The sequence below is a fragment of the Thalassophryne amazonica genome, chromosome 9, assembly GCF_902500255.1.
Source record: "Thalassophryne amazonica chromosome 9, fThaAma1.1, whole genome shotgun sequence".
In the NCBI taxonomy this organism is placed as follows: Eukaryota; Metazoa; Chordata; class Actinopteri; order Batrachoidiformes; family Batrachoididae; genus Thalassophryne; species Thalassophryne amazonica.
The window spans coordinates 93,558,828-93,577,791 of record NC_047111.1 but is presented as its reverse complement, the minus strand read 5'-3'; positions in this window follow the sequence as shown (position 1 = coordinate 93,577,791).

Genomic DNA, 18,964 nt, shown 5'->3' with positions numbered 1-18,964 from the left:
GACTCACATTACATACACATGATGAGCCTTTTTTATCAAGAAAAACAAATGCAAACAAACATTTGCTCAGGAATGTTTTTCTAATAGGAGGAAAGGATCTATACACCCTGAAAACACTTTATTCCAGCCTGTACAGTACTGTGCAAAAGCTTTAGGCATACTTTTTTCTTTTTTTATCTGTGATTCAACAAAATTCTAAAATGAAATGTGGAAGCATTTACATTCCAACAAATAATGTGTAGTTTTTGTTGTTGTTGAAGTGAACAGTCATACCCCATTTTCAAAATAAAAATAACATTTTCTTTGTATGGTCCATTGTAAAAAGGGAATTGTGTGAAATTATTATTATTGATACTAACAATTTAAAAAAAAACTGAAATTCTTTATTTTCTTTTGATTTGATCATTGCTGTTGTTTATTAAACTTATTATGTATTTGTTTTGTAAAAGTGCAGTTGTTAGCAGTGGTCCCCGAATGTTATAATTAGACCAATGCTACTAACAAGCAACATAAGTGCCTTTTTAAATATGAAATCCAAAAACACGGCAAACCTACTTCATTCACTTATGTTTCAATTTTTTACAACACTTGAGGTGATAAATCGGATGGAACATTTCAAACATTTGACAACTCATGATGTCATCCTTTCGATACACACTTTGGAACAATGATTAAAACAGGATTTGGAACAGAGTTGCAAGTTTGCCATCACTAATTTTGGCACCACCCCCAGCCTCACATTCTATCTATTGCTTAATTGTACTTTTGCTCCCATTCTACAACATTTTGAATTTACCCTCATAATGCATAACATGTTTCTCCCGGTGGCTGCTCGTTGGATGCAGCAGAACGATGAACACATGAAGTGGACCATGTTCAAGGGCAGTTAAACTACAAGTGAGTTGTCCCACAGTTGTTTGCAATTTGTTTATATTTATTCAGCATCCATTAACGATCCAGGAGGTGGCAGATACACTCAACAAAAATATAAACGCAACACTTTTGTTTTTGCTCCCATTTTGTACGAGATGAACTCAAAGATCTAAAACTTTTTCCACATACACAATATCACCATTTCCCTCAAATATTGTTCACAAACCAGTCTAAATCTGTGATAGTGAGCACGTCTCCTTTGCTGAGATAATCCATCCCACCTCACAGGTGTGCCATATCAAGATGCTGATTAGACACCATGATTAGTGCACAGGTGTGCCTTAGACTGTCCACAATAAAAGGCCACTCTGAAAGGTGCAGTTTTATCACACAGCACAATGCCACAGGTGTCGCAAGATTTGAGGGAGCGTGCAATTGGCATGCTGACAGCAGGAATGTCAACCAGAGCTGTTGCTCGTGTATTGAATGTTCATTTCTCTACCATAAGCCGTCTCCAAAGGCGTTTCAGAGAATTTGGCAGTACATCCAACCAGCCTCACAACCGCAGACCACGTGTAACCGCACCAGCCCAGGACCTCCACATCCAGCATGTTCACAACAGCGTGTACCAGTTCCTGCCAATATCCAGCAACTTCGCACAGTCATTGAAGAGGAGTGGACCAACATTCCACAGGCCACAATTGACAACCTGATCAACTCTATGCGAAGGAAATGTGTTGCACTGCATGAGGCAAATGGTGGTCACACCAGATACTGACTGGTATCCCCCCAATAAAACAAAACTGTACCTTTCAGAGTGGCCTTTTATTGTGGACAGTCTAAGGCACACCTGTGCACTAATCATGGTGTCTAATCAGCATCTTGATATGGCACACCTGTGAGGTGGGATGGATTATCTCAGCAAAGGAGAAGTGCTCACTATCACAGATTTAGACTGGTTTGTGAACAATATTTGAGAGAAATGGTGATATTGTGTATGTGGAAAAAGTTTTAGATCTTTGAGTTCATCTCATACAAAATGGGAGCAAAACCAAAAGTGTTGCGTTTATATTTTTGTTGAGTGTATGTCTGTTATATTTCATAGGCAAGGCAAAGTTGCTGTATTTTGGTTGCTTTAGTAGATCAAAGTCCACCAGATGCAATCCTGTTTTTTCCTTAATGTCTGTTGTTCCAAATGGATGAGTTACAGGGTGACAGCATTTACTGTTTTGGAGTTATTAGCCTCATTATATTGCTGGGACAGACTAACTCCCTGCTGTTCCCAGCACAGGAAAAATCCACCAGTAAAAGGAGGAACAAAATGATGGGAAAGCTAATGCACTTTTTAAAAAGTGGGTAATAATAATAAATTAATGATAATAAATAAAAAAAAAAAGATCAAATATATATATATATATATATATATATATATATATATATATATATATATATATATATATATATATATATATATATAAAACCCCAATTCCAATGAAGTTGGGACATTGTGTAAAATGTAAATGAAAACAGAATACAATGATCTTCAAATCCTCTTCAACCTATATTCAATTGAATACACCACAAAGACAAGATATTTAATGTTCAAACTGATAGACTGATGTTTTGTGCAAATATTTGCACATTGATGTTATTTGCACATTTTGAAATGTACATCCTGAAAGGTACATCCAGGTTTTGGAACAACACATGCTGTCATCCAAGCAACGTCTTTTTCAGGGACGTCCCTGCTTATTTCAGCAAGACAATGCCAAGCCACATTCTGCACGTGTTACAACAGCGTGGCTTCATAGTAAAAGAGTGCAGGTACTAGACTGGCCTGCCTGCAGTCTAGACCTGCCTGCAGTCTAGACCTGTCTCCCAAATGTGTGGTGCATTATGAAGCACAAAATACGACATCGGAGACCCCGAAATGTTAAACAACTGAAGTCATACATCAAGCAAGAATGGGAAAGAATTCCACCTACAAAGCTTCAACAATTCCAGTGGGGTAAAAAAGTATTTAGTCAGTCCCTGATTGTGCAAGAAAGATGAGAGAGGTCTGTAATTTTCATCATAGGTACACTTCAACTATGAGAGACAAAATGAGAAAAAAAATCCAGGAAATCACATTGTAGGATTTTTAAAGAATTTATTTGTAAATTATGGTGGAAAATAAGTATTTCGTCAAACAAGCAATATTTCTGGCTCTCACAGACCTGTAACTTCTTCTTTAAAAAGCTTTTCTGTCCTCCACCTGTTACCTGTATTAATGGCATCTGTTGGAACTCTTTATCTGTATAAAAGACACCTATCCACAGCCTCAAACAGTCAGACTCCAAACTCAACCATGACCAAGACCAAAGAGCTGTCGAAGGACACCAGGAAGAAAATTGTAGATGTGCACCAGGCTTGGAAGAGTGAATCTACAACAGTCAAGCACGCTGGTATGAATAAATCAACTGTGTGAGCAATTGTAAGAAAATGGAAGACATACAAGACCATTGATAATCTCCCTTCATCTGGGGCTCCATGCAAAATGTCATCCCGTGAGGTCAAAATGATCATGAGAACAGTGAACAAAACTCCCAGAACTACACGGAGGGACCTGATGAATGACCTGCAGAGAGCTGGGACCAAAGTAACAAAGGCTACACACTACACAGAGGGACTCAAATCCTGCAGTGCCAGGCATGTCCCCCTGCTTAAGCCAGTACATCTCCAGGCCCGTCTAAAGTTTGATAGCATATGGATGATCCAGAAGAGGACTGGGAGAATATCATTGTCATATAATGTGATTATATAGTACACGTAAATGGTGTAATACATCTTTAAGAGAATCCGGCCACTGCACATGTGTAGTCTAGTGCGCATATCCTTGTTCAGTTGGAAAGTTAGCTACAAGAAAGTAAGCTGTATTCATGTGTGTTCCTGTGAATTCTTTAACAATATAATAATCCTCTGTGGAATATACCCGTGTGGACATTTGGATTATTTACATGGTATCAGAAGACTTCGCTTTGTTCGGAAGATGGCCAAGTTTAATCCACTGGAGAATTTCAGATTCGATCGTCCGAATGAGTGGGCTGATTGGCGGCAACATTTTCAGAAGTATTGTATGGCTACGAAACTGTTCAAAGAAGACTGAGAAGTACAGGTCAGTTCACTGATATATGCTATGGGCTCTGAAGCCGAGAACATTTTCAAGTCGCTCACTTTCAATGAGATGGGAGAAGAGGACGACTTTGATATTGTATTAAAAAAATACGACGAGTACTTCTTCCCCAAGTGAAATGTGATTCACGAGCACGCTTGCTTCTACCAAAGATCGCAGTGGCCCGGGGAAAAGGCTGAAATGTTTATCAGAGCGCTGTATGAAATGTCTGAACACTGTGACTTCGGTGCATACAGCGAGGAACACATTCGTGACTGTATTGTTGTGGGCATCCTTGATAAAGAATTGTCATGTAGGCTACAGTTGGAGTCTAGACTAACGTTAGCTGACATGGTGCAAACCGTCCACCAGCCAGAAGAGGTGGCGTTGCAGGTGCACCAGCAGCAGGGGGAAGCATGCGTCTCGGTGCAGGAAATACGCGGGAAAGCAGCAGACAAAGGAAAGCCAAGATGGCAGCCCCAACGAAAAGAAAACGGACAGAGAGGAGATCCAAAATCCGGCAGATGTGGAAAAATGAGACATAAAGATCCCGAAATGTGCCCAGCTAAGAATTTTACATGCAACAACTGTGGGAAAAGGGGCCACTGGGAAAGGAAATGTTGCAGCCAAGCAGTTAGAGAAGTAACTGAGGGGGCAGAGGAGACACAATTCTTCCTGGGGGCAGTGACTAACACAAAGAGAAATGATGATCTATGGACTGTGCAGTTTACAAATGGGGCAACGCCGGTCAAATTCAAGATTGACACTGGTGCAGACACAAATGTCATGGGAGTGGAGACATTCAGCAGTGTCTCGGCCCTTGTTGCCCACCCCTGCCCTACTCCTTCCCAGTGTATGTCATCCATGGCCAGACAGCAAACAGCCTGCTCAACAGAGACACTGCAACCATGGTGGGACTGGTGAAGCGCATTGAGGAAGTTCACAAGGCATTTGGTGAGCATGGGACTCTCAAAACAGATCCAGTCAATATCCAGTTAAAGGAGAATGCTCAACCATATGCCGCGCATGCCGCTCGCCGAATTCCCTTACCTCTGATGCAGAAAGTTAAGGAGGAACTAAAGCGAACGGAGGAGAATGACAATCATGTGGTCAGATGAAACCAAAATAGAACTTTTTGGTAAAAACTCAACTTGTCGTGTTTGGAGGAAGAACAATGCTGAGTTGCATTCTAAGAACACCATATCTACTGTGAATCATGGGGGTGGAAACATCATATTGCAAAGGGGACAGGACGACTGATCTGTGTTAAGGGAAGAATGAACGTGGCCACGTATCATGAGATTTTAAGCCAAAACTTCCTTCCATCAGTGAGAGCATTGAAGATGCAACGTGGCTGGATCTTCCAGCATGACAATGATCCCAAACACACTTCTTGGGCAACGGAGTGGCTCCGTAAAAAGCATTTCAAGGTCCTGGAGTGGCCAAGCCAGTCTCCAGACCTCAACCCCATAGAAAATTTGTGGAGGAAGTTGAAAATCCGTGTTGCCCAGTGACATCCCCAAAACATCACTGCTCTAGAGGAGATCTGCATGGAGGAATGGGCCAAAATACCAGCTACAGTGTGTTCAAACCTGATGAGGACTTACAGGAAATGTTTTACCTCTGTCATTACCAACAAAGCTTATGTTACAAAGTATTGAGTTGAACTTTTTGCTTGCTGATTTTCACAGATCTGGCAAATTGCTTCTGACGGATTGTTTGTTGCTGTGACGCCACTCTGAACTTCACACGGTTATATACGCTTCGTTTATTTCTGTTTAGCACTCTTCTGGTTATTAATTGTATCTACTCTGAACGTTATTTAACAACAGTCCTGTTGTGAATCACTGGCAGTTAGCATTCGCTATGGTTAGCATTCACTGGCGGTTAGCATTCGCTAGCTATGTCGACCCCTCCCCTCTCCATTGTTACTTTTTATAGCTGTATCTTTTCTACCCATTTAATACTTCTGTTCGTTTTTCAGTTGAACTGCTGTGAATTTTAAGTAATTAATTTACTCCTGTGTAAAATCTTAGGAGCGGCTAGCATTTTTGCTAGCGGTTAGCTTGTGTTAGCTATTTTGGACCCCCCTCGTAATTTTGATCCCATTTTGTATGAGATGAACTCAAAGATCTAAAACTTTTTCCACATACACAATATCACCATTTCCCTCAAATATTGTTCACAAACCAGTCTAAATCTGTGATAGTGAGCATTTCTCCTTTGCTGAGATAATCCATCCCACCTCACAGGTGTGCCATATCAAGATGCTGATTAGACACCATGATTAGTGCACAGGTGTGCCTTAGACTGTCCACAATAAAAGGCCACTCTGAAAGATACAGTTTTGTTTTATTGGGGGGGATACCAGTCAGTATCTGGTGTGACCACCATTTGCCTCATGCAGTGCAACACATTTCCTTCGCATAGAGTTGATCAGGTTGTCAATTGTGGCCTGTGGAATGTTGGTCCACTCCTCTTCAATGGCTGTGTGAAGTTGCTGGATATTGGCAGGAACTGGTACACACTGTCATGAACATGCTGGATGTGGAGGTCCTGGGCTGGTGTGGTTACACGTTGTCTGCGGTTGTGAGGCTGGTTGGATGTACTGCCAAATTCTCTGAAACGCCTTTGGAGACGGCTTATGGTAGAGAAATGAACATTCAATACACAAGCAACAGCTCTGGTTGACATTCCTGCTGTCAGCATGCCAATTGCACGCTCCCTCAAATCTTGCGACATCTGTGGCACTGTGCTGTGTGATAAAACTGCACCTTTCAGAGTGGCCTTTTATTGTGGGCAGTCTAAGGCACACCTGTGCACTAATCATGGTGTTTAATCAGCATCTTGATATGGCACACCTGTGAGGTGGGATGGATTATCTCAGCAAAGGAGAGGTGCTCATTATCACAGATTTAGACTGGTTTGTGAACAATATTTGAGGGAAATGGTGATATTGTGTATGTGGAAAAAGTTTTAGATCTTTGAGTTCATCTCATACAAAATGGGAGCAAAACCAAAAGTGTTGCGTTTATATTTTTGTTGAGTGTAGTTAATTAACTGTTTAGTGTATTTTATAGCTGCTGCGCTTTTACCTGTTTAATACTTCTGTTAGTTTTTCAGTGTAACTGCTGTGAATTTTAATAAATTTATTTGCGGCTGTGTGAGCCTTAGGAGAGGTTAGCTTATCCATTATTGGTTAGCTTGTGTTTCCTTGGCTACATTTCTTGAATTTCTTAGTGCACAAGGCACACTACTAATTCTACTTTACACCTCCGTAAATTTTGCGTGAAATTGGAAGATAGGGTGGCTCTCTTAGAGAGCCGTGTCCGTAAGTTAGAGCAGCTTCTTAGGGCAGTGGAGTTAGATGTTACGGGCACTCCAGATGAGGTTAGTGTTGGGCCGGCTTGCGAGCCCATTAGCATCAGCTTAGAAACGCCGGCTGTGGAGGATAGCTTTGGACTGTGGCTAGCTGGAGGAAGCCCCGTAGGGCTTGGTGCCCGGTTGTGGCACCCCGATCACACTCGCCAGTGTGAACTGTGAATCAGTTCTCCCCCTTGGATTTGCCAGTTGTGAATTCTCTGAGCCCACAAGTGACTTCTACTCGAAACACCGGACTTTAGTGATAGGGGATTCTATCACCCGCAAAGTCAGGTTACAGATGCCGGCTGATGTTAAATGTATTCCTGGGGCCAGAGCTCCCAACATTGCATCTCATCTTAGGGTGCTGACGCTGCAGAAGGGAAGACAGACGAAGGAACATGACATGAGATATAGTCACATAGTTATTCACGTTGGCACCAATGATATCAGGATGAAGCACTCAGAGGTCACAAAAATGGACATAGCTCTCTATGTCCATATGACTTGAGACCTTGCCAGAAAGATGTGTCGGCATCGATTAATAGTCTATGGTCCCCTCCCCTCCCGGGGTACTGATGAGGCATTTAGTAGGCTGACATCGTTAAATAAGTGCCTGGCGCAGTTTTGTAGACAGCAAGGTTTTAGCTTTATTGATAACTAGCCTTTGTTCTGGGGCCGCCGTGGCTTGCTGATGCCAGATGGCCTCCACCCTACTGGGGAAGGCGCCGCCATCTTGTCTGCGAACATAGATAGAGCTCTACAGGGAGGGTAACATTAGGACTCTAAAGCAGGCCACGGAGCAGGTGATTAGAGACCCTGCAAGGCTTATGACAAATGTGGGTGTGGAATCCATTAGCTTAGCGGGGAATTTAGTGCAGAAAATCCACTATGGTGTTAGTGCAGTTTATTTGCCAGGGAGGGAATTTCAACAATTTGAGACTGTGGCCTGCTTCCGTAGTCGTGTCCATAAAAATCATAGGGGGATATGCTTTCCAAACTTAATACCCATTACTATATTGGATGATGTTGAAATTGAGGATGGCCCAGTGGTTGTTCCAGCAATAGCAAAGATTTCGTGTCTGCTACCTACAACGCCCGTGGAATGTCTTAAACCTAAACCTACTTTTAGGCATCTTATATATGCTACTCTGGAACCACCCCTAAACCCAAACAGTTCAACTGTCAACCCCACTGAGATCCTTAGACTGGGTCTCATTAACATAAGATCACTGTCCTCAAAATCATTGTTGATCAATGATCTAATTATTGATCACCACTTAGAAATGATTGGGCTATGTGAAACCTGGCTTAAACCTACAGCTGTCCTCCCCTTAAATGAGGCCTGCCCACCAGCATATACATTTCGTCACGTCACTCGTGATGCGAAGCAAGGCGGGGGTGTTGCTCTTATTTCTAAATCTACGCTTAGCTTATTAGCTGTTGGGGGTTACAAATATCACTCGTTTGAGCATCTGATTCTCCGCTCTGCTCAGGATATTACACATTGCCAAGGTCAGAAGAATAAAAATCAGTCGTATTACTTTGTCACTGTATATAGGCCTCAAGGCCCATATTCTGAATTCTTAGATGAATTTGGTGCGTTCATCTCTAACTTGGCAACTAGTGTAAATAACATTCTGATCATTTGTGACTTTAACATTCATATAAATAAGCCTTCTGATCCCCTCTGCAAATCATTTATGGAAATTGTGGATGCATTAGGATTTCGGCAATGCATTCGGGATTCGACGCACATTAGTGGAAATACCCTGGATCTGGTTCTCGCACGTGGTATTGCTGTCATGAATATTGACATCATGCCTCTTACATCAGTGGTGTCTGATCACTCACTTATTAAGTTTACAGTTTCGCTGCCATGTTTAGTGGAACAACAACCTTATATATCATTACGGCGATGTATCAAGTCCTCAACTAAGACTGAACTCGAAGCTAGACTGCCTGATGTCTTAGCTTCACATTTGACAAATACCCAGTCAGTAGACAGACTTGTGGATAGTTTAAACTCAGTGCTCAAAACTACACTCGACATGATTGCACCACCTGTGTTAAAACTGCTCTCCCCCAAATCACAGTCACCTTGGTTCAATGATTATCTGCATGACTTCAAGCATAAAGCAAGAGGTCTAGAATGGAAATGGCGTTGTTCAAAATTAGAAGTATTTCACCTTGCGTGGCGTGATGCTATCTTAGATTATAAGCATGCATTATTGGCTACAAAGCGGACTTACTACTCTGATTTGATCAACAAAAACAAGCAGAACTCAAAGTTCTTGTTTGACACGGTGGCAACACTTTGCATGGACAACCACCTGTAGTTCGCTCTCCTTTTACAGCACAAGATTTCCTGGATTACTTTGGGAAGAAAGTAGAAGACATCAGGTTAAACATATAAACAACACATGCCTTAATCCAGCCACTACACCCTGCTATTGATGTGGGCGCCACTACTGAGGTATTACCTAGATTTACAGAATTTGACAGTATCTCACTGGGCATGCTGACAAAACTCGTAATGTCAACAAAAAGCACAACCTGTTTATTTGATCCTATACCAACAAAACTGTTTAAGGACCTGTGGCCCACTCTTGGGCCGACTGTGCTGGAAATGATTAATCTTTCTTTAACTTCTGGATCTGTTCCTAAATGTTTCAAATCTGCAGTGATTAAACCATTACTTAAGAAACCCAATCTTGACCCTAGTGTATTGACAAACTATCGGCCGATATCAAATCTATCATTTTTCTCTAAAATTATGGAAAAAGTGGTGTCACAGCAGATCGTAGACTATCTTACTGAGAATAATCTCTTTGAGCCACTGCAGTCTGCTTTTAGAAAATATCATTCCACAGAGACGGCTCTCACTAAAGTGGTGAATGATCTTCTGCTTACAATGGATTCGGACACCACTACAGTTCTGTTGCTGTTAGATCTCAGTGCTGCATTTGATACAGTGGATCATCATATTCTACTTGATAGGCTGGAAAATCACTTTGGGATTACTGGGAGTGCCCTTGCATGGCTGACGTCATACTTGACCAGTCGTTCTCACTGTGTTTTGTACAGTAACACTACCTCTAACCTTAGTGACATGAAATTTGGGGTTCCACAGGGGTCTGTCTTAGGCCCCCTGCTTTCTCCCTTTATATAGCACCCCTTGGGCACATATTGCGGCGTTTTGGGATTACCTTTCACTGCTATGCAGATGATACTCAGTTATACATGCCGATAACTGCTGGTAATCTCGTTCACATAAAAACCTTAGAAGATTGCCTTGCAGCAGTGAGAAGCTGGATGTCTAGAAACTTCCTACTTTTAAACTCTGATAAGACTGAAATGATGGTTCTTGGTCCAGTGAGACAGCGCATCAATTTGACCAGTTAACGCTCAGCCTCGGCTCATGTGTCATACATCACACTGACAAAGTGAGGAACCTTGGGGTATTTTTGATCCTTCGTTGTCCTTTGGCCTCCACATTAGAAATATTACTAGAACTGCTTTCTTCCACCTGCGAAATATAGCGAAGATTCGTCCCATCCTGTCTATGGCTGATGCTGAGACACTGATCCATGCATTTATCTCTTCTAGATTGGACTACTGCAATGTTCTATTTTCTGGTTTACCGCAGTCTAGCATTAGGGGTCTCCAATTGGTTCAAAATGCTGCAGCCAGACTTTTGACACGAAGCAGAAAGTTTGACCACATTACACCCATTTTAGCATCCCTTCACTGGCTTCCTGTCCCAGTGAGATCAGATTTTAAGGTTCTGCTACTAACCTATAAAATTATTCACGGACTGGCACCTCCCTACCTAGCTGCACTAATTAAACCTTACGTACCGGCCCAGGCTTTACGTTCTCAGGGTGCAGGACTACTTTGTGTCCCTAAGGTGAATAAGAAGTCTGCGGGTCACAGAGGTTTCTCTTGTCATGCCCCTGTTCTGTGGAATGATCTCCCTGCATTAATAAAACAGTCAGATTCTGTGGAGACTTTCAAGTCCAGACTTAAGACGCACTTATTTTCCCCTTCATATGGCTAGCATACTGGTACAGTTTTGTTTTACGCTTTTTACTCTTTTAATTCATTTATTAGTAATTGGAGCGGGCTGCGGCCTCAACTTTACCTAAATTCTGGGTCTTTTAGTGAAGTTTAGGGCTAGTGGCCGGCGATCACCTTAGTATTTCTTCTGTTTTTCTTGTTGTTTAATGCTGGCAAACTATACAGTATTTTTTTTGTCTTTCTGATGCCTGATTCTGTTTTTTCTCTCTGTTAAGGTGCAGCTCCATCCAGAGATGGGAGTTGTATTCGTGCTGGCGATCCTCCTGTCCTGTGCACCAATAGCATTTCTTATATATTTGTCCGTGAATTGTTCTGCAATTTATGTTTGTAGCATGGCCCAAGCAGAGGGTCACCCTTTGAGTCTGGTCTGCTTGAGGTTTCTTCCTCAGAGGGAGTTTTTCCTTACCACTGTTGCTCTGAGGGTTGGTAAAGTTAGACCTTACCTGTGTGAAGCGCTTTGAGGCAACTCTGTTGTGATTTGGCGCTATATAAATGAAAATAAATTGAAACTTTTGTTATTGACCAAATACTTATTTTCCACCATAATTTACAAATAAATTGTTTAAAAATCCTGCAATGTGATTTCCTGGAATTTTTTTTTTTCTCCTTTTGTCTCTCATAGTTGAAGTGTACCTATGATGAAAATTACAGACCTCTCTCATCTTTCTAAGTAGGAGAACTTGCACAATCAGGGACTGACTAAATACATTTTTGCCCCACTGTAGTGTCCTCTGTTCCCAAAGGCTTACTGAGTGTTAGAAGGAAAGGTGATGTAACACAGTGGTAACATACGACTGTTCCAGCTTTTTTTGTTATGTGTCGGACGCAGCCCGGAGAACCAACCAGCGTTTGAAGGACCCAGTATAAAATAAGCAGAGCACGGTACAAAGGATAACAGAGTTTAATGAACATAACAGTGCTGTGAAAAAATATAAAAGTGCGCGGTCTGGCGTGGTGGATTGCGGTGCGCTCCCAGCAGCGCTAACGGTCCGGAGCCAGAAAACTGTTCAGACCCAAGGACCCCGCCGACACCCCCCAGGTGGCCGCGACAAACCGAGTCTGTGAAAGAAGAAATCATTATGTGAGTCCACACTCAACACACAGAGAGACCACTCAAAGGTGTACAAACAGCAAACACTTCCTGGCTTAATTACTAATCAGCTTCCCACCCTGCAGGCATGGAACATCCAGTTCACAAAACTCCACTGCAGAGGAAGCTGATTACACGACCAACATACAGCTCAATATAATAAGGTGTGAGGGACATCACATTTACTGACTGTATAAATGTTAGTCACAAAATCTAACGTACCTCAGGAAGTGTGCTGACGAGCGTGAGACCTCACCCGTCCTCTTTCACAGACCATGCATCAAACCTGGACGTTCTCTGCATCCACTGATGATGAGATGGCTCCCGAGACGACGATCTCACCCGTCTGGTCACAAGATCGAGTCTCTGGCAAATACACACTGTGTACTCCAGTCTTAAATGCCACCATGTTCCAATCATTGTAGATGCACCACAGCTGTGAGTCCTGACGAGCCGCAGGTGATCAGCCTCAGGTGATCAGGGTGAGGTCCTGATAAACTCAGCTACACAGTCCCAAATGCAAGCCACCTGGAAGGAAAAACAAAAGACAGGACAGAAACCAGAAACAAAAGGCAGTCAGGCCCCCCCAGCCACACAACAGCACCCCACCCTCACGGGAAGCCTCCCGGCGACCACACAAACCCGGCCCAGGGGCCATTGCTGGAAACCGTATCTGCATTCGTCTTCCAACAGAATGGTTGATGTCTTCTCCTCTGGCTGCATCTTTGCCTTTGTTTCTGTCAGTCACTTAGCACAGGTGTGGCCAGGAGTTCTTAAACCTGTGCGGTCAGCCTTTGTCCAACCATGTTCACAGTCTGATTAGTCATAAAACAAAAAAAGACAAACACAAACAACCAAAACACCCCCCCCTCCCCAGGGGACCGTCCATCAAACCCCGGGAAGAGGAGAAAAGAAAAACACAACCCAAACGTAAGCTTACAAATAAAAATGCTAACACCCCCCCCCCCTCCCCAGAGGACCGTTCCATCAAACCCCGGGAAGGGGAGAAAAGAAAAACAAACCCAAACTTAAGCTAACAAATAAAACACTAACACCCCCCCCCAACGACATGTAGGGACCAACACCCCCCCAGAGGACATCCCGCCAGCTCCAGGAGTAATAACCACAGCCGAGGTCCCTCTGGGATCCAACGTCACCCACGGGGCCTCCCAGCGCCTCCCAGAGGACCATTCCATCAACCCAGGAGACGCCTCCCTCATGACCAACGGACCCAGCCCCGGCCGTCTATGGCTAGACGGACCCACAGCCCTTTCCCCCCCAGAGGACACCACAGTCAAACCCTGAGGGTGGAACCTGGGGGAGGAAAACAAAGGAGGAAGAAAAAAAAAACATACAAACAAAACAACCCCAACCCCACCCCTTGGCGCAGTGGAAACTGGAAGCACGTCCAGTGTCACCAACCGTGACTATACCCCAGAAGCCAACCGGGAGGAGTGGAACAGCGGTTATGGCAGACGGCACAAAACGGCGCCACTCCTCCGACTTCTAAACCAGCCACCAGCTGCGGGTACATCCCACTGCCCCAAACCTCAGCCACGCCGATGGCAGACGGCTCAAAGGCACGCTGAAGCCGGAGGTGGAACAGGGAATCAACAACCAAAAAAAAAAAAAAAAAAACAACAACACCCCGAACCCCCCCCCCCCCCAGGTGCAGAGGTTATCTGGGAAACGCCCAGCATAACCAAACTGCACCACTCCAGCAACGCCGACACTACGGCTCACACGGCTGGAGCCAGAGGAGAAGAGAGGGAACAAAAAGAAAATACCCCAAAACCCCCCCCCCCCCCCCCCCGGGTGCAGAGGTTACCTGGAAACGCCCAGCATAACCAAACTGCACCACTCCAGCGACGCCGACACGTACGGCACACCCGGCTGGAGTCAGAGGAGAAGAGAGGGCATAACAAAAACAAACAAAAAAAAAAGAAAAAGAAAAAACAACCCCAATTACCACCCCATCACCCCCCAGGGGACCGTCCCATCAAACCCCGGGGAGGTGAAACTAAAAAAAATAAAAGAAAGACTAAACAGACTAACATAAAGTTGCTAGGGTCCTGTTTTGTTGCTCCAAACAGGCTGCAGGGTCACAACCCCAGACACTATAGTGGAAAAAAAAATAAAAAAATAAAATCCCACACAAAACCAACTCAAAAAACACCCACACAAAATGAACTAACACAAAACAAATAAGTGATTTATACCGTCAAGCTCAAACAAATGGAACACACCTGTTCCAACTTAAGAGCTTGACGGTAATGTGACTCAAACACCAACAGAGGGAGCCCGAGTGCTAAAAATGAAAACCCCCTTTGGTGACCGAAAATAATTCATGCTGCTTTTTCCTGTGAGCAACACACAACCAAAAATGTGATTCAACTAAATAACACCGGAGCTGACACAACAGACGCAGTAGCTATCATACCCGGGGAAATGGGGCTACGACTGTAACACAGGAAGCACCGCGACCCGTTGCCACAGAGCTCCGCCGTGCGCGTTCACCCATTACAGACCCACTCCTGCAGCTCCCGTTTAAACCTCTTATCCGGTCGAAGTGTGACGCGAAGCCGTCGCCAGTCACACTCCACCACGACCCACGGATAAGGCACAAACACAGGAACACGGCTGCATGAGCGCTCAAATCAGTATTCAGTAATGAGTTCTCCAACGTGCATCATCCGGGCGGAGAGCACCCGTAACTGATCCGGATAACTTCTGAACGTCTGCTGCCGCCTTCCCGGCGCCATTACCGTCTCTGCTACCGCTGGGTCCGTGATGTTTGGCCAGAGACTACTGTTATGTGTCGGACACCAGCCCGGACAACCGACCAGCGTTTGAAGGACCCAGTATGAAATAAGCAGAGCACGGTACAAAAGATAACAGAGTTTAATGAACATAACAGTGCTGTGAAAAAATATAAAAGTGCGCGGTCTGGCGTGGTGGATTGCGGTGCGCTCCCAGCAGCGCTAACGGTCCGGAGCCAGAAACTGTTCAGACCCAAGGACCCCGCCGACACCCCCCCAGGTGGCCGCGACAAACCGAGTCTGTGAAAGAAGAATCTATATGTGAGTCCACACTCAACACACAGAGAGACCACTCAAAGGTTGTACAAACAGCAAACACCTCCTGGCTTAATTACTAATCAGCTTCCCACCCTGCAGGCATGGAACATCCAGTTCACAAAACTCCACTGCAGAGGAAGCTGATTACACGACCAACATACAGCTCAATATAATAAGGTGTGAGGGACACCACATTTACTGACTGTATAAATGTTAGTCACAAAATCTAACATACCTCAGGAAGTGTGCTGACGAGCGTGAGACCTCACCCCCTCCTCTTTCACAGACCATGCATCAAACCTGGACGTTCTCTGCATCCCTGATGATGAGATGGCTCCCGAGACGACGATCTCACCCGTCTGGTTACAAGATCGAGTCTCTGGCAAATACACACTGTGTACTCCAGTCTAAATGCCACCATGTTCCAATCCATTGTAGATGCACCACAGCTGTGAGTCCTGACGAGCCGCAGGTGATCAGCCTCAGGTGATCAGGGTGAGGTCCTGAATAAACTCAGCTACACAGCCAATCAGTCCCAAATGCAAGCCACCTGGAAGGAAAAACAAAAGACAGGACAGAAAACAGAAACAAAAGGCAGCCAGGCCCCCCCAGCCACACAACATTTTTGAAGTGTTGCAGGCATCCCTTTCAAAATGAGCAAATATTTGCACAAAACAATAAAGTTTATCAGTTTGAACAGTAAATATCTTGTCTTTGTGGTGTATTCTACTGAATATATGTTGAAGAGAATTTGCAAGTCATTGTCCTGTTTTTATTTACATTTTACACACTGTCCCAACTTCATTGGAATTGGGTGTGTGTGTGTGAGTGTGTGTGTGTATGTATATATATATATATATATATATATATATATAAGGCAATCTATGTATGTGGCACGGTTTGTGTTTGCTATGCACAGCCACAGTAATTAAGCAATCAACACCAAACTTGCTATGGTGACTGGGGACACCAAGGGCGGGAGGTCACTGGGGCCCTTAGGTTGAAAGCATGCATGCACTTTAATTACAATCATGACCCACTCACTGCTCCTCCAGTTAATACCAGGAGAAGTGAAGACATACAAATCCATTGACAGTTGTAGAGACAGCTGAGGCAGTTCAACACCAAACTGAGTTCCTGAATTCCCTGGAGCCCCCAGGCATTCCACCTCACAACCTAAAGCTGAAGGTTGGTTGCCCAGTCATGCTTCTTCGCAACCGAGATCCCCCAAAACTCTGTAATGGAACTCGGCTGACCATCAAGCAAATGACAGCACATGTGATTGAAGCCACCATACTAACAGGACACGCTAAGGGTGAAGATGTGTTTATTCCAAGGATTCCCATCATCCTATCAGACCTTCCCTTCCAGTTGCAATGGCTCCAGTTTCCTCTATGAACATGTTTTGCAATGTGCATCAACCAGTTGCAGTGATAGTCACTGAAAGTGGTTGAGCTAAATCTGAAGATGCTTCTCACATGGTCAGCTATATGTAGGATGCTCCCGAGGTTGGTCACCCTGACGGACTTTTCATTTGGGCACCTCAGGGTCACACTTAGAACATTATATATCCCAGAGCATTGCAGTGATATGACATACTATCACCTTTTACCATCATTCACTTCAGTCTCAACAATTTCACAAATTGCTCTATAAAAATTAATGCTGACAAGAGACATGCAATGCAGTTTACTACACCTTAACTAAAGTGACATGAAATACACAATGACATGGCTAAAATTGTTCTCTATTAGTCGTGCGTAGAACTGGCAACTCAAAATAAGATTATGGACCACTATAAAGGCTTATTGACAGGCCTGCCAGAAGAAGAGGGTCTTAAGGCCAGTTTTAAAGACCCCAGTGGAAGGGGCAGATTTTAAATCATATGGGAGGGAATTACAAAGGTGAGGAGCAAATGAGCAGAAGGCTTGCTCTCCCTTTGTCTGGAGATGGATGGGGGGGGGGGGGGTGAAGCATATAGAGATGAGGTCACAGAGATAGATGGAGGTTTGGCCATTCAGGACTTTGTAAGTCAGGAGGAGGACTTTGAATATGAACCTGTACTGTGGACTGGGAGCCAGTGGAGTCAGGTAAGTATCGAGTTATGTGGGCTGACCTTTCTGAGCCATGTGGACACTTGCTGTACTGTTCTGGATTAGTTGAAGAGAGTTGATTGATTTGGCTGGGAGACCAGAGAAGTGTACATTAGTCTGTTTGTGAGAAAATTAGTGCATGGGCCATCATATAAAAGTGAAGGCTTCAGTTTGGAATTATTTTTGAGGTGAAAAAAAAAAGGAAATCTTGGAGATATGTTTGATATGGGCTTGGAATGAGAGAGTGGAGTCAAACGTAACACCAAGACTGGTGACAACAGAGGAGAGAGGAATGAGTTGACAATCAAGGGAGGGACTAATATTGACTGCCTTGGCAAGCTGGTTGGGGGTGCCAATCAGGATTGGCTCTGTCTTGTTGCTCTTGAGCTTGAGGTAGTTGTTGCTCATCCAGGAGCGGATGTCTTCCAGGCAGGTGTTAAGGGTAGAAATGGTATTGGTGAGGTTGGGTTGTGTTTTGATGTACACCTGGGTGTCGTCAGCATAACAATGAGAATTAATATTGTACACGCTAAGAAATATTGTCTGATAATATTACCAAGTGGGAGTAATTCCACTGAAGTTGGGACGTTGTGTAAAATGTAAATAAAAACAGAATGATTTGCAAATCCTCTTCAACCTATATTCAATTGAATACACCACAAATAGAAGATATTTAATATTGAAAATGATAGACTTTATTGTTTTTGTGCAAAAATTTGCTCATTTTGAAATGGATGCCTGCAACACGTTTCAAAAAAAGCTGGGACAGTGGTATGTTTACCACTGTGTTACATCACCTTTCCTTCTAACAACACTCAATAAGCATTTGGGAACTGAGTTCACTAACTGTTGAAGCTTTGTAGATGGAATTCTTTCCCATTCTTGCTTTATGTACAACTTCAGTTGTTCAACAGTCTGGGGTCTCCGTTGTCGTATTTTGTGCTTCATAATGTGCCACACATTTTCAATGGGCGACAGGTCTGAACTGCAGGCAGGCCAGTCTACGTAGTACCCGCACTCTTTTACTACAAAGCCACGCTGTTGTGACACATGCAGAATGTGGCTTGGCATTGTCTTTCTGAAATAAGCAGGGACGTCCCTGAAAAAGATGTTGCTTGGATGGCAGGGTGTTGCTCCAAAAACTTGGATGTACCTTTCAGCATTGATGGTGCCATCACAGATGTGTAAGTGGCCCAGAAAAGGCAGCGGTGTTTCAGGATGGTGTTGATGTATGGCTTTC